The sequence below is a fragment of the Furipterus horrens genome, unplaced genomic scaffold (assembly GCF_987537825.1).
Source record: "Furipterus horrens unplaced genomic scaffold, mFurHor1.1.pri manual_scaffold_6, whole genome shotgun sequence".
NCBI lineage: Eukaryota > Metazoa > Chordata > Mammalia > Chiroptera > Furipteridae > Furipterus > Furipterus horrens.
This window is the reverse complement of record NW_028327176.1, coordinates 96,958,817-96,972,113: the sequence shown is the minus strand read 5'-3', so window position 1 is coordinate 96,972,113 and position 13,297 is coordinate 96,958,817.

The following is a 13,297-nucleotide window of genomic DNA, read 5'->3' as shown; positions in this document are numbered from 1 at the left end:
AAGAGACATTTCCTTTATTTTCTGGTACATTCTACATTGCTTGAATTATTTACAATGAGCATGCATCATTTCTATAACCACAAAAAGCAAAAAAGCCTTTTTTCCTTCTGATGGGTAAAAATGAATTGAGTGAGGGCATTCACTGTGGAAATAAAGTTGGGAGGGATGTGGTAGGCAGAGGGAACAATGCAGACAAAGGCAAAGAAGCATAAAAACCATGCTCTGTAACAGAAACTGCCGGCATGTGACATGGCCGGAGGGCTGGAGTGCTTTGGGAGTGACTAGAAAAGACCACATTACCAAGGGTCTCTCAGTTCATTAAAAAAAAAAACAAAAAAACTTTAGCATCAGTTCTTGGCATGAGGGCAGGAGAGTGACAGGTTTTGATTTACATATTAAGCAAATTAATTAATGGAGCTGGGGAAGAGCCCAGAGGCTGGGAGGAGAGTGTTGCAATAACTGAGGGAAGAGAAGGCAGGGCTGGAGCTGAGTAGAGGCTTAGAGGGCAGAGAATAAACATGGAAATATGAGAAAAGTGGAAGCCAAATCAGACAACAATTATCCATGAATGGCAAGTGGATTTGTCTCTCACCAGGGTCTCCAGTGCTGTAGACTAGCCTGGCATATTAATGGCCAGAAGCCAAGTCTAGAGATGATTATAATCATGATCATAATTAAGATGATGGTGATTCATGAGGAGGAGGAAAATTCCATTGAAAGAGCCCAGTAGTCCCTTTACAGCTTTCAAAGTCTTCAGATTTCCATCTCCTTGCACATCACATTGTATGTTCCCTTTCTACAGGTGAATAAACTGAGGCCTAGAGAGGTGATACAACCAGAGTAAGACCCAGAGAGCATTATTGACTAGGCACATGGGCAGGTAGCCACTGCTGTCTTCAGCACAGCATGAGCAATGACTGTGTGTTTGCTTTCAGTTGTATGATCTTGAACGATTTATATAACCTCTCTGTGCCTCAGCTTCCTTTTCTATAAAATGCAAGAAGCAGTACGCCTACCTAATATGATTCCCGAAAGGATTAAATTACTTAACACATGTAAAGATCTCAGAGCCTGGCACATAGTAAGTGCTTTGTAAATATATAGTCTTATTAATTTTTATAATTATTATTAGTATCTCCACAATACCCCAGACAGATCACCTGGAAAGAATGAATAGGGAGAAGCCAGGCTTCTGGTATTCAACAGGCCCCTTTCTATTTCTCAAACCTTGAGTCCTCCGAAAAAGGCCCAGAGGCTGGAATCTGTATCCTTAATTAGATTCACTAGGGGTCTGGGGCCTTTTACAGTACCCACCCTTTCTATTCATTTCCATGTTTCTTGGTACTAACTTATTTGTTCATGTATTCATTCAACAAGCATATCAAATCCTGATCTGGGCATGTGCTGGGGGCTGGAGCTGCAAAAACATTTATGACTGGGCCTGCCTTCAAGGAGGTCAGGGTGTATGTAGTTGACTCAGCTTGCTCACTCTTACTCACTCACCTGCTCACTCATTTACTCATCACTTACTAGGAGCATCCTCTGAGCTGTATACATACACTCTGTTTATATCTCCTCCTGTCTGGATGTGAAGCAATTATTCAAGGAATCATTTCCCAGAGGTTGTTATGATTCCCATCTTTTTCTCCTACTTTTCCCCCTGCGAATCCATGCTGGGCCCACACAAAAAAAATCACGCAGTAAAACCAAAACAGAGATCCAGGAAGAATAAATTCTCTACCTGTATTTCCTGTGACTGAAGATCTTCCACATTCCTGGAAACTTCCATTTGTTTATTCATTCATTTATTCATTCAGCAGGTTGCTTGCTGAGCACCGTATCTGGGCCAGGCCCTGCTCTAAGCAGCGTGGAGGTAACAGACATGAGCAACAACAGAGTGCACCCTCTAGGAGCCCCCATTGAGTTGGTCAGGGGCTCACTCTTCCCATGAATATTTACTGAGTATCTACATTGCACAGGCACCAGTCAAGGCTTTGGGAATGTAAATAAGAAAAACAAAGTCTTGGTGAGCAAAGGGGGGACAAAAGGAGACAAAAAAGAGACTTTGCTTTGGGCGATGGGTGCGCAATGCAGTGTGACGATGATGCTTTGTTGAGTTGTACACTTGAAACCTGTATGGTTTTGTGAGCCAGTGTCACCCCAATACATTTAATAATAAAAAGAAAGAAAGACAAAGTCCTTGCCCTCATGGAGCTTGCCATGTAGACAGAGAGACAGACAATGGGCAAGCAAATACATAAAGACAGACAACCATCTAGGACCACGGCTCTGAAGAAAATAAAACAGGGAGATGTGATAGTAACCGAGGTGAGACAACACAAGCTATTTGAAGTTGAGCAGGGCACTTCCCTTCTCTGAGCTTCAGTTTCCTCACAGATAACAATTATACCTACCTCTGCTGTGAGGAGGAAATGAGTTAATATATGTGAAGCTTAGCACACAGTAAGTATTATGTTATTTTTTAAATAGATACAAAAAAACATCATCAAAATACTAGGCAGTTATTGCAGGACAAAGCAATATAGATGTAAGGAAATTCGGGAGCAGTGGGGAGGAATTCCTGGGGGCCAAGTACAGCCCAGCCAGGGAAGGAGGTGAGGACACTGGGCACAGATGCCCTTCTTCCCCTCCCCTAGCCCTCTGCCCACTGGCCGCCCCCAAGGATGTTGCCTCGCTGAGGGACTGCAGCAGGTGAGATGGGTGGAAGGAACACACATTCCCCACCTCTCTCCCAGACAAGGGAGGAGGGAAGGTTTGCGGATGGCCACTGACACACTTACCAAGCACAAGGCAGGCAAGATAGTGCCTGCGCTAACGGCTCATCTCCTTCCAGGGCCCCTGGCTCTCCAAAGTGCCCGTTACCCCATCTGGTGATAGAGATGTTGGCGGCGAGGGTGCCCAGACACTCAATCCATGTGAGATGAAATGAAAGGGCAACTCCCATTAAGGGGTTTCTTCCTAGATCCTAGGGTCCCTTCCAACAGCTCTTTGGTGGAAGTATCTTTGTGCCCTCCTCTCAGGTGAGCACACAGAGGCTGAGGGAAGACACAGATCATTCTTAGTCACTCGGTTCAGAAATGGCAATGGGCTGTTAGAATGTGGTCTGGCTGCAATGTGGCTGCTGTTTTATCCTCCCCCGACCCCATTCTGCTTCTCCTTAACAGGGAAGCAGGGATTGTGCAGGGAAGACCATGGAGTTGGGGGAGGGCAGAGCTGGGGGACTCAGGAGGGCAAGAGACAGATGTTGCTGTGCAGAATGACCTGGAACTGAGGTGAGGGCTCCAGGATTGTTGGAGGGCAGTGTTGGGGGAGGTTTTACAACCAAGAAGAGATGAAACCACAGGGAGGAAACCCCTGCACCCCCCATCACAATAAGCATTCTGGCAAACAAGATGAGGATGGGGCAAGGTCTCCCACTCTGCTCCAACCCACCCCCCAACGTCAGCTGGCCAGGCAGCCCCATTTCAAGCCCTGTGCCCACAGGGACCAGGATACGGGCACCAGGGATGGACAAGCCCTGAGGTAGACAACTCTGCGACCCCTGTGCCTGGCCTCCACAGCCACAAGCCAAATACTCCTTGTGGTTTGGGCCCCAGACAAGTACCCACACCCCACCTCACGGGACCGCAACTTCCCTGTCGCATCAGGTTACTGAGTGCGTGCACACACCCTGGAGCTTGTTACACAACTGTGGTGTGCGCACATGGCACACACACACCCCGGGTGGCCCGACAGTTCCACAGAGGAAACCACAGCCCTGCTCGAAGGGCACAGGCCCCTCTACAGCCTCCTGGCATCTAGAGCTGGGGAGAGGTGGAGAGGGAGCCTGCCCAGGAGCAAGAGTTCTGTAGCCTCCACCAGTGGCTCACTGTGAAACTTCAATCAGTCACGTCCCTTCCCGGAGCCTGTTTCCCCACCTTTAAAGGAAGACCTCCTTCCACCCTGGCGATCTGGATACCCACTTACCGCCCTCTGAACACCACCAAATCCTCCTTTCCCCTAGGTGGACACAGAGGGTTGAATGCAATGACCTCTGAAAGGTCTCTTTTCTGATGGGGCTTCCCCGTAGTAGGAAGAGTATGTGCCTTGAGGGGAGCCCCACGGTCACCTCCTCCTCCTCAGGAAGAGGAGGACAGTAGCCAGAGCTTTCTGAGGTGAGTCTAAGGTGCAGGTGGTGAGGGAGGTAATTATCTTCTTCTCACTTTTGATTTTTCTTTCCCCATTTCCCTACAGAAGTGTCACATTTTACTTTGCTAATAGAAGGTGGAGGCAGGAGGTTGGGCTTGATGCGCTAACTTCCCCCAGAGCATTTGCCCTCTGCCCCTGACCGGCCTTAAACCTGGTGTTCCCCTGAGTGTGCTATAGTGAAAGGACCCAAATAAGCATAGGAAACCTGAGGCAAACAAAGTCTGACAGCTTTTCTTGACTACAGGACTTCTCTGAGATTCCAACATGCTAATCTGGGCCACGACCGTCTGAGTGGAGGAATGAGACTAGGGAACGTGTTTGATCTCAGCTCTTTACAGGGAAACAGCTCCAGAGACACTCTCTAGGTACTGTGGGAGCTCAGAGCCCAGTGAGGAGGAAAGCCAGGTAGGTATACACCCAACCATGAAGGGCCTCCGTGAGAGGAGGGACTGCCGAGGCCCAGGAGGGCACGAGGGCAGCTGCCTAAGAAGGCCACCTCCGACTGCATAAGTCACCCCCCAGCCCTTCCGCGCAGACTGGCCTGAGCCCTGACTCCCAGCGATGACAGTTACGAAGGCAGGTAGTAACGCAAGAGGGCCCGTGGGTGGCCTGGAGCCTCCCTGAGGTTACTTAGATCTGCAGTGACCCCTGCTGGTTCTGCCCAAAATCATCCCTGTCCTCCGTGCTCACCTTCCTGATCTACCTCACCCTGCCTACCCTCTTTCTCCTCCCCAATCCCCAACCTCCCAGTTTCTTCCCCACGCGCCTTGACCCAGCGCTATCAGAATGCACCCAAACCATACCCAACTACCAGGTACCCCACTCATTTCCTCACCCCTGGGGTTGGGATCTGGTTGGCCTTTGATAGAGCCCGTTAGTGAATTCTGGGGCCTGAACTGGGGCAACTTTGATGGCATGAGAAAGGGGGCTCTCAAGACTGCCTGCTCCCCCATCAAGGACATGGAACACCCTCGAGTTCACTATAATAATAGCAAACATTCACTGAGCACTTATTATCTTCAAGAACACAGCTAAACCCTTTAAATCTCATAAGAATTCTAAGAGATCAGCCCTATTCCTGTATTAATCCAGTTTTCAGATAAGAAACAGAGACTCGGAAGTAAAAATGTTAGTAAATGGCAACATTTGGATTCAAATCCAGGTCTCTGGCTGCAGATCCCATCTGCTTGTCCACTCTGCTGTCTTACTACCCTTGCATCTGCCTACAGCCAAGACCACCTGCATCTCTACCCCTGCTCTGGAGAAGCGGGCTCAGTGAGCCTTGCTCCATGCCCTCCAGGTGTGGCCCTCTGAACCAAACCTGACCAGTTGTAGCCTTCCCCCTGGCAAGCTGGGCTGCAGATTTGGTGTTCATGCCCAGGACCCATCTCCTCTTTGGGTAGTTGTGTTTGAATTTCTTTGGGCAATGCCCAGGTCTTCAGTAAAAGGATGGGTGGAGATGACTCTATACTCCACCTCCCCATCTCCAGGGAGAAACGTGTGATTCAGGCCTGGCCAGTTAAAACATGCTGTCCATAGTGATTGGTTCAGGAAGGACTGATGACCCAAACCAGGCCAAGAGAGCCGAGCTCAGGCTTTTATTGGAGCCACTGGGAAGGAGAGTGGTTTTCTGCTCTGGAGTTGCTAACCAGGTATGCGTCTGTCAGCAGCTGCCAAAACTGCTGCCTGAGGAGATCACGGCTGAGGAGAAAGCCGATATAGGAGAGCAGAGACCAGTTCTGACGACAGTGTTCATGCCGTGCCAAAGACTGGTCCACCCCTGGACTCTTCAGTGACCATAGCCAATGAATTACTTTTTTGTTATTCTTGTGTTAAGCAAGTTGAGCTCCTTCCTTTGAAACAGAGATCTATTAAAGCTTGACTCCCCCCACTGTTGTCAATCATTGTTAACAGCTGTGTCGCCTTCTTACCTTTTCCTCCTATGCTTATTTAGACATACTGGACATTTCTAAAATAAAAATTGACACCAGTGGCTAATCCGTCCTTCAATATATACTTTTTCACTGATTTTTGTGAAACCTCACCCTCCTAATTTTCCTCTGGCCCCTCTGCAGTCCTGTCCAGCTCAGTTTCCTATGCTGGTTTCTCTTTGTTTGCAAGTAACAGAAACCAACTCTGACATTTATAAGCCAAACAACAACAACAATTTATTTTTTAAATATTGAGGAACTACCTCAGGGAATCGACTGGGAGGCTGAATGAAGTACATTGCTTGAAAATGGAAGAGAAGTTTCTTTGTTCAACTTCAGAGGACTCTTCCATGTCAGTGTCAAGATGCTCAAGCTGCCCAGCGTCTGGGCTTAGGCCACCTGGTCGCCGCTGTGTTGTCCCGTGGCTGTGAGAAGGCAGAGTCTGCTGGGACAGGTCTCTAGTGATCCTTCCAAACTCTGGAGTGGGAGAGCAGATCATCTGAGTTATCACCCTACAAGATGGCAGAGAGATGATGCCCCAAAGGAAACCAGAGACCAAGAGGCCACGAAATGAGGGTGAACATCTTCCCAGTGTTCTCAGGGTTGTGCCCTAGGTGTTTTCTCTTCTCATGCTACACTGCTCCCCAGGCCTTCTCATTCCCCACCATGATGATGGCTGCAATTGCCACTAATATGCCTGTAATACCCAATATAGACCTGTCTCCTGAGTCCAGACTCATGTATATCCATGAGCCTTTCTACATGGACAATTCACAGGCCCTTCAATTCAATGGGTCCAACACCAAACTTGTTCTGGTCACCAAATCTTCTCCTTCTTCAGGGTCCCTTAGCTCAGCAAATGCCACCACCAGCTGATCACATCAGAAACCAGGAGTCATGAAGTCATTCTCAATGCCCTGTCTGCCTAAGGGACCTCACACACGCCAGTCCTTCTCTCTGGCACTCTAATCTCCATCACCCCGTCTCTTACCCAGCTAATTCCTTGTGGTATAGACTTCTATCCATCTCCTCTTCTTTAATAATAAAATTGCTAATCTGTAGCTAGGTCCATGGCTGCCCAGAATAAAGACAAACTACCCATCCTCCTTTGTAGCTAAGTGTAAACCCAAGCTCTGCACATGGTATGTAAAAGCAGAAATGGTGTGTGCTACCTACAAAGATGTGTCTTTAAAAGAAGGGACATGACTTTCTCTTTCTCCTTTGCCCCCTCCCATTGAGTGAACTGTGGGCATAATGGCTGGAGCTGGAGCAGACATTTTGGACTATGAAATGGAAACTGAGTATTTGAAAATGGTCACGCAACATCATTAGACAGGAGGAGCCTGGGTGCCTGATGGCTATGGAAATGCCCTGCCAGCACTGGACGAGCTAGCCCTGGGCTTCATTTATGTGAGAGATAAAAATGAACTATTATCTCATTTCCGTGACCATTAATGGGGGAGAGGGGGTATGTGATTCTGTCACTCACAGCTGAACTTAACTCTAACTCACTGATCTCATCCTGTAAGCCTCAGCTTACATGTCATTTCCTCAGGGAAGTCTTCTACAATCACACAGACTCAGGTAGATGGAAATGCTGTAAGTTCTCATAGCATAGCATCCTGTATTTCTCTCTAATGCCCAGGCAGCTTTCAGAAGAAAGGGGTCCCAGGTCCAGGTGCACCCCTCCTGGGGCTTGCTGTCTCCAGCTCTTACTCTGGCTGTTTGCTCTGGTGCCCCCAGACCTTCTCTGACCCCCAAACTCCAGAGGCTCCCTCTCTCCCCCTCTGTCCGCCACCCTTAGTGATCCTCTAAAGGCATGAGTGTGCCTAAGTGGTAAAGCACGGAGAGTAAGGAATGAGGGGCTGGTTTGGTGTTAATCTCCACTAGTCCGTGTGCTCCTTAGAGCAAGGAACAAGCTGGTTTCCCTGCACCTGGCATGATGGTGGGCACTCCATAAATGTCTACTGGGCAAATAGGCCATCAGGATATGGTTTGGATGGGGAAGAAAGGGCTTGGTGAATGAGGAGGGTAATTTGAAAGGCTGTGCACTGGGTGTGCTGAGGAGTGGAGGAGAGAGTGAGATGGGGGGGCAGTGAGAGCCAAAGGTCTGTCTCTATCCCTACCGCTACCTTGGGGGTGGGGGCCACAATGAGGGGAGTCCAGGGTTGGTGAGAATTGGGTCCCAGCAGACCCTCTTCCCTCCCCCCACCCCGGTCCCTGCACCTGGACTGGGGTCTGTGGTGAGTGAGCATATTTGGTGGCTGTCTCTGATCTGTGACACCTCTGCTCCTCTTGACAGAGCAGAATCAAAGAGGCAACTGCCGTGGGGCCACACAAGAGCTGTCCAGACACACAGGAGTCTTCCAGGCCATTGACTTCCACTAGCCATTCCCAGAGCCAGGCTGATCCCACGGAAGCCCAACAAACATGAGAAGTTCCAAGCTGGGGTAGCTCAACCTCCGATGGGACCTGGAAGGGCCTTCAGGGAGCAGCAGGCTCAATCCAATGCTTGCGCAGGGCATATGAGGAAACTGAGGCCAGAGAGCAAGGATGTGCCCACAACCATGAGCAAGGCTTCTGGCTCCCATTTCTGTGCTGTTTACCATACCAGGTGGGGATCCTGGGAAAGAAGAAGCAGTCTGCTGGTTTGGAGCAGGGACTCCCAACTTCAGAAGAGGAAATGCTCCCCCACCCACCCTGAAGTGAAGAAGAGCATGAGCTCTAGAGCCAGATGGACTGTGCACAGATCCCAGGCCCACTTCTAATCAACAGGGAAACCTCCAGCAAAATACAGATAACAGTAATCACACTAATTTTAGTGATATTGGTGAGTTAAATTAGTTGATACATACAAAGTGCTTAGAAAGGGCCTGATCATATAGTGAGCCAGAGAAGGAAAACTCTGACTCCAAAAAACCTCCGCTGCCTTGCGGCATACCTCTTCAGGGGAAAGGCTAAGGGAGTAAACCCCGACAGAAAATCCGGAGCCGGAGTCCCTAAGGCGGTTTGACATTGTAGTCAACACCGGCAACTCCTGCGGCGCACCTGAAGCCAAGCTGTACTGACTCCGTCTTTCCCTTGGATCCTTCAGCTGCGAAGAGGAGGGGTCTGCTGCATGGGCAACAGCAGACCCTTCATATCACCCTGCCCAGGCTCTGTAGCTTCATCGCAAGATATCGATTCAACACAGGAGGAGACAGATACCATGTCACTCCCGAGTCGGACTGCACAGCCATTCTCGGCGGTGCAGATAGACTCTTAAGAAGCTACACCATCGTCTCTCGAGACGGACGGCTGCCGACAGATATAGTGAGCACGCAGGAAAAAGCTGCTATCTCTATTGTATCATCTATTGCGTCTCTTGTGTCATCTGTTGTATCACTATTGTATCACACTCTTCATCGAAAGGTCTCCGTGTCCTGCCAAAGTCTTTCCTAACCCAGCAAAAGCCCTTTCCCTGAGGAGCAGTTAGTAGTGGCAAGTGGCTCAGTCACACCCTCTTCCCAGGGTGGGGTGGGGGCGCCTGGGTCCCTCCCCAGTGCTCTCACTGACCCCACCCTCCAGTGCCCTGTGTGGGCCTCGGTGGCCCCTCAGCCTCTCCAGTCGCCAGCCTGTCTGCCGGGCTCTCACGCCTGATGCAGAGATAAACACATCCCACAACAGTATTGTTTCCCACTTCCCGAAGCTCTCAAGTGTGATCTTAGAGAGCGGGATTAGTCTGGTACTTGGGCAGCTTAGGGGTTTGGAAGGATTGAGAGAGGCTGTTCCCAGAGCCGTCCAGTCCTGTCCTTGAAGGCAGCAGTCCCCAACCTTTTTGGCACCAGCAACCGGTTTCGTGGAAGACAATTTTTTCACAGACCAGTGTAGGGAGGGATGGTTTGGGGATGATTCGAGTGCATTCCATTCAAGCTCACCTCCTGCTGGGCGGCCCAGTTCCTAACAGGCATGAACCAGTACCCGCCTGTGGCCTGGTGATTGGAGACCACTGCTTCAAGGCAGTGGAGGTGGCTGGGCTTGCAGAGAAAGGGTGAGGGGAGCACCTGTGGCCTTAGCATCTGGAATATTCTGCCAGCCTCTCTTCCACCACTGCTACCACTACATGTGCGCACACACATACACTTGGCCTAATGTGGAAGGAGGGGCTGCCCAACTAGGTGGAGAAATGGGGCATCCCTCTCCCATAGCCAGTTCTCTCCCTTCCACTAGAGCCTGCTGGTTCCGGTACTCCCTCAGGTGACTGGCCAAGTGTCTCCAGGAAAGAGAAAGTCAGCCCCACAGCAGAGAGCCTACAGCATGAGGAGGAGCTGGGCAGGCAGAGGGGAGGGGAGTTTGGGGGAATGGAGTGTCAAGATGTGCTGACTTCATCATTTCGGGTAGGATCAGCCTGTGGAGAGAGGCCCCCTTCCTCTCCCAGCCAGGGCGGGCCCCCTCATCTCCCCACTCCCCACTCCCCACTACTCCCAGTACAGCCACTCTCATGACCTCACTGCCATGACCAGGCCAAGCAGGTGGCCAAGAGCCAGGGACCTGCCAAAATCCACATTCCCCAGAAACTAGCACAAGCCAAGCAACCTCCACCCTCCCAAACCCACGCCTTCGAAGACAGACTGTCCTGCTAAGAGTTTACTCCAGCCAGGCAGGCTCACCTCCCCTCTCAACAAGGGTGAACTTAGGAATTTAGGGTAACCCTCTACTACTGATCACATCTGTTGGCTAGACATATCCCAACTCCATTCCTTTCCTGCAAACTTCTGCTCAGCTGTCCTGTCACAGCAAATCTCCCCTGAGCCACCTTGCCTGCTTCTAACCTCTCCATTATTTTACATAGTAATGGTGGCTGTGGTGGGGATGGTGAAGGGGTAGAGGGGAAGTGATGGAGGTGGTTATATGGACACGGAGGTACTGGTTGCGACAGTAGTTCTAGCATTTTTGGTGGTGGTGATGGTGGCACAGGTGATGATGATTACAGTGGTGGAGCTGATGGGGGTGGTGACAAAGGAGCTGGTGGTGAGGGTAGAGGTGGTGATATTGCTAGAGATGGTGACGGCAATGGAGGTAGTGATGGTGGTAGTAGCAGTGGGAATGAGACAAGTAGGTGTGTCTTCCTTCCCTCACTAAGACTCAGGCACGTGAATAGACTGTCATGCATGTGTCCCTGAAGACCACCAGAACAGTGGTGAGTACATATTGTCCAGGGCATCCAGTCACAGAAGGCCCCTGGAGCACCAGGGCAATGACTCCTTGCCCAGCTCCCAGTGAGGTATAATATGTTCCCCTCCCAGACCTCCGGAGACATTCCCTCCAACTTGAAGAATGTATCATCTGACCTAGAAACTGCTGGGGCTTCCCTTGAGCAAAGATGGGAAGAGGCCAGGCTTAGAAGACAGAGGATCCAATATTGGAATCCCAAACCATTGGAACGATAGTCTGAAGCTCACTGTAGAATAGAAATCATAATTCTTACTGGCAGGGTCATTGTAAGGACTGAGATAAGTATCTGTGAAAGTGCCTGGCACAGAGGAGCAGCATGATAAATAATAGATCTTTTTCCAAGGCTTTCTTATCAAGCCCTGGCGTACCCGCCCACCCCTTTTGCCATATGCCTTCCTGTATTAGTTTTCTGGGGCTGCGTAACAAATTACCACAAACTGGGTGGCTTAAAACAACAGAAATGTATTCTCTTGCAGTGCTGGAGGCCAGAAGTCTGAAATCGAGGTGTCGGCAAGGTCACATTCCCTCCAAAGGCCCTGAGGGAGAATCCTTCCTAGTCTCCTCCAGCTTCCAGTGGCTCGGGGCGTTCCCTGGCCTGAGCTCCAATCTCTGCCTCCATCCTCACTGCATCTTCACACAGCCTTCTCCCCTGGGTTTCTGTATGCTTTCCTTTCTGTTTATTATAAAGACGTTCTCATTGGATTTAGGGCCCACCCTAATGCAGCATGATTTCATCTCAATCCTTACCTGAATTACATCTGCAAAGACCCCCAACCTCTGAGTCCGCCAAACCTAATTCTCCAAGCCGCCACCACCTAGCTCAGTCAAGCAGGCCCTGTCTCTCTGTCCCTCACAGAGCTTGCTCCCACACCCCACACCCACCCACCCCCGTTCCAACCGTGTCCCTGTAGCATCCTGGGCCCTCTGGTCCCATGCCCCAGGTGCCCTGGTGCCGTGCATGCAAAGCTTGTGTGCATGTGCACAGACTCTCCTTTTCGCTTGGCGGTAAGGAAGGGGGATTCTAGACTTGAATTGGAGCCCGCAGGGGCCTCTCTGCTCGGAAATACTTCTTCCTCTCCCCCTGGCAGCTGTTTGGCTTGGCAGGGGCCCAGCTGGCAGGCTCAGCAGCCAAGGAGCCCTGGGGGGCAGGGGAGGGAATGGTGAGGGGCAGGCAGCTCCCCACTCAGGCTCAGGCCCTGGGAGCAGAGCCAATGGCGGGCCTCCCTGCTGGCCAGCTCCAGCCCCCTCACTCCTGGTTCTCCTCCTCCCCGCACTCCTGTCCCCTCTATTCCACAAAGGGGAATTCTGGAGACCCTCCACCACCCACCCCAGCCAAGGAGAAGACGTGCAGAAGGGGAGCAGCAATTGGCAAAGCAAGGAACACATCTTGAGAGTACAGTCAGCACACTGAGGCTTTGCTCAGGGGGGCTCTGGGCGTTCTTTGAGGGCACCCTAGGACAACCTGGACTTCTTCCAATTTGTGGATACCTTGTTCTCTGCTCCTTCTACATCCCTGAAATCTCCTGTCCTTAATGCCCCCCCCATGTCACTTGCCTTCTCCTTCCAGGGCCCCTCCCTTCTCCTTTTGGGGCCCCTCTGAACCCCAAGCTGTTGCCCTTTTTTTTGCTCAGTCATTTTTTCATGTAAGCAGGACTGAAAATGATACCCTTAGCCCCCAGCTTCCAGGAAGTCTAATGACTTTTTAACCACTGATGGGAACATAGTCACGAAACGCCCGGAGAGGAGCACTGTACAATGAGCCTAGGCTTCAGGGTCTAACAGACCTGGGTTTATGTCACAACCGCACCACTTAACACTTGTGTAGCCTCAGATGAGTGGTTTAGCCTCTCTGAGCCTTGATTTCCTCCCATAAAAAGGGGGGTACTCATAGTTAACTTCTGGGTTGCAAAGATAAAATGGCATGTCTTCCGAAACAAGGTAGG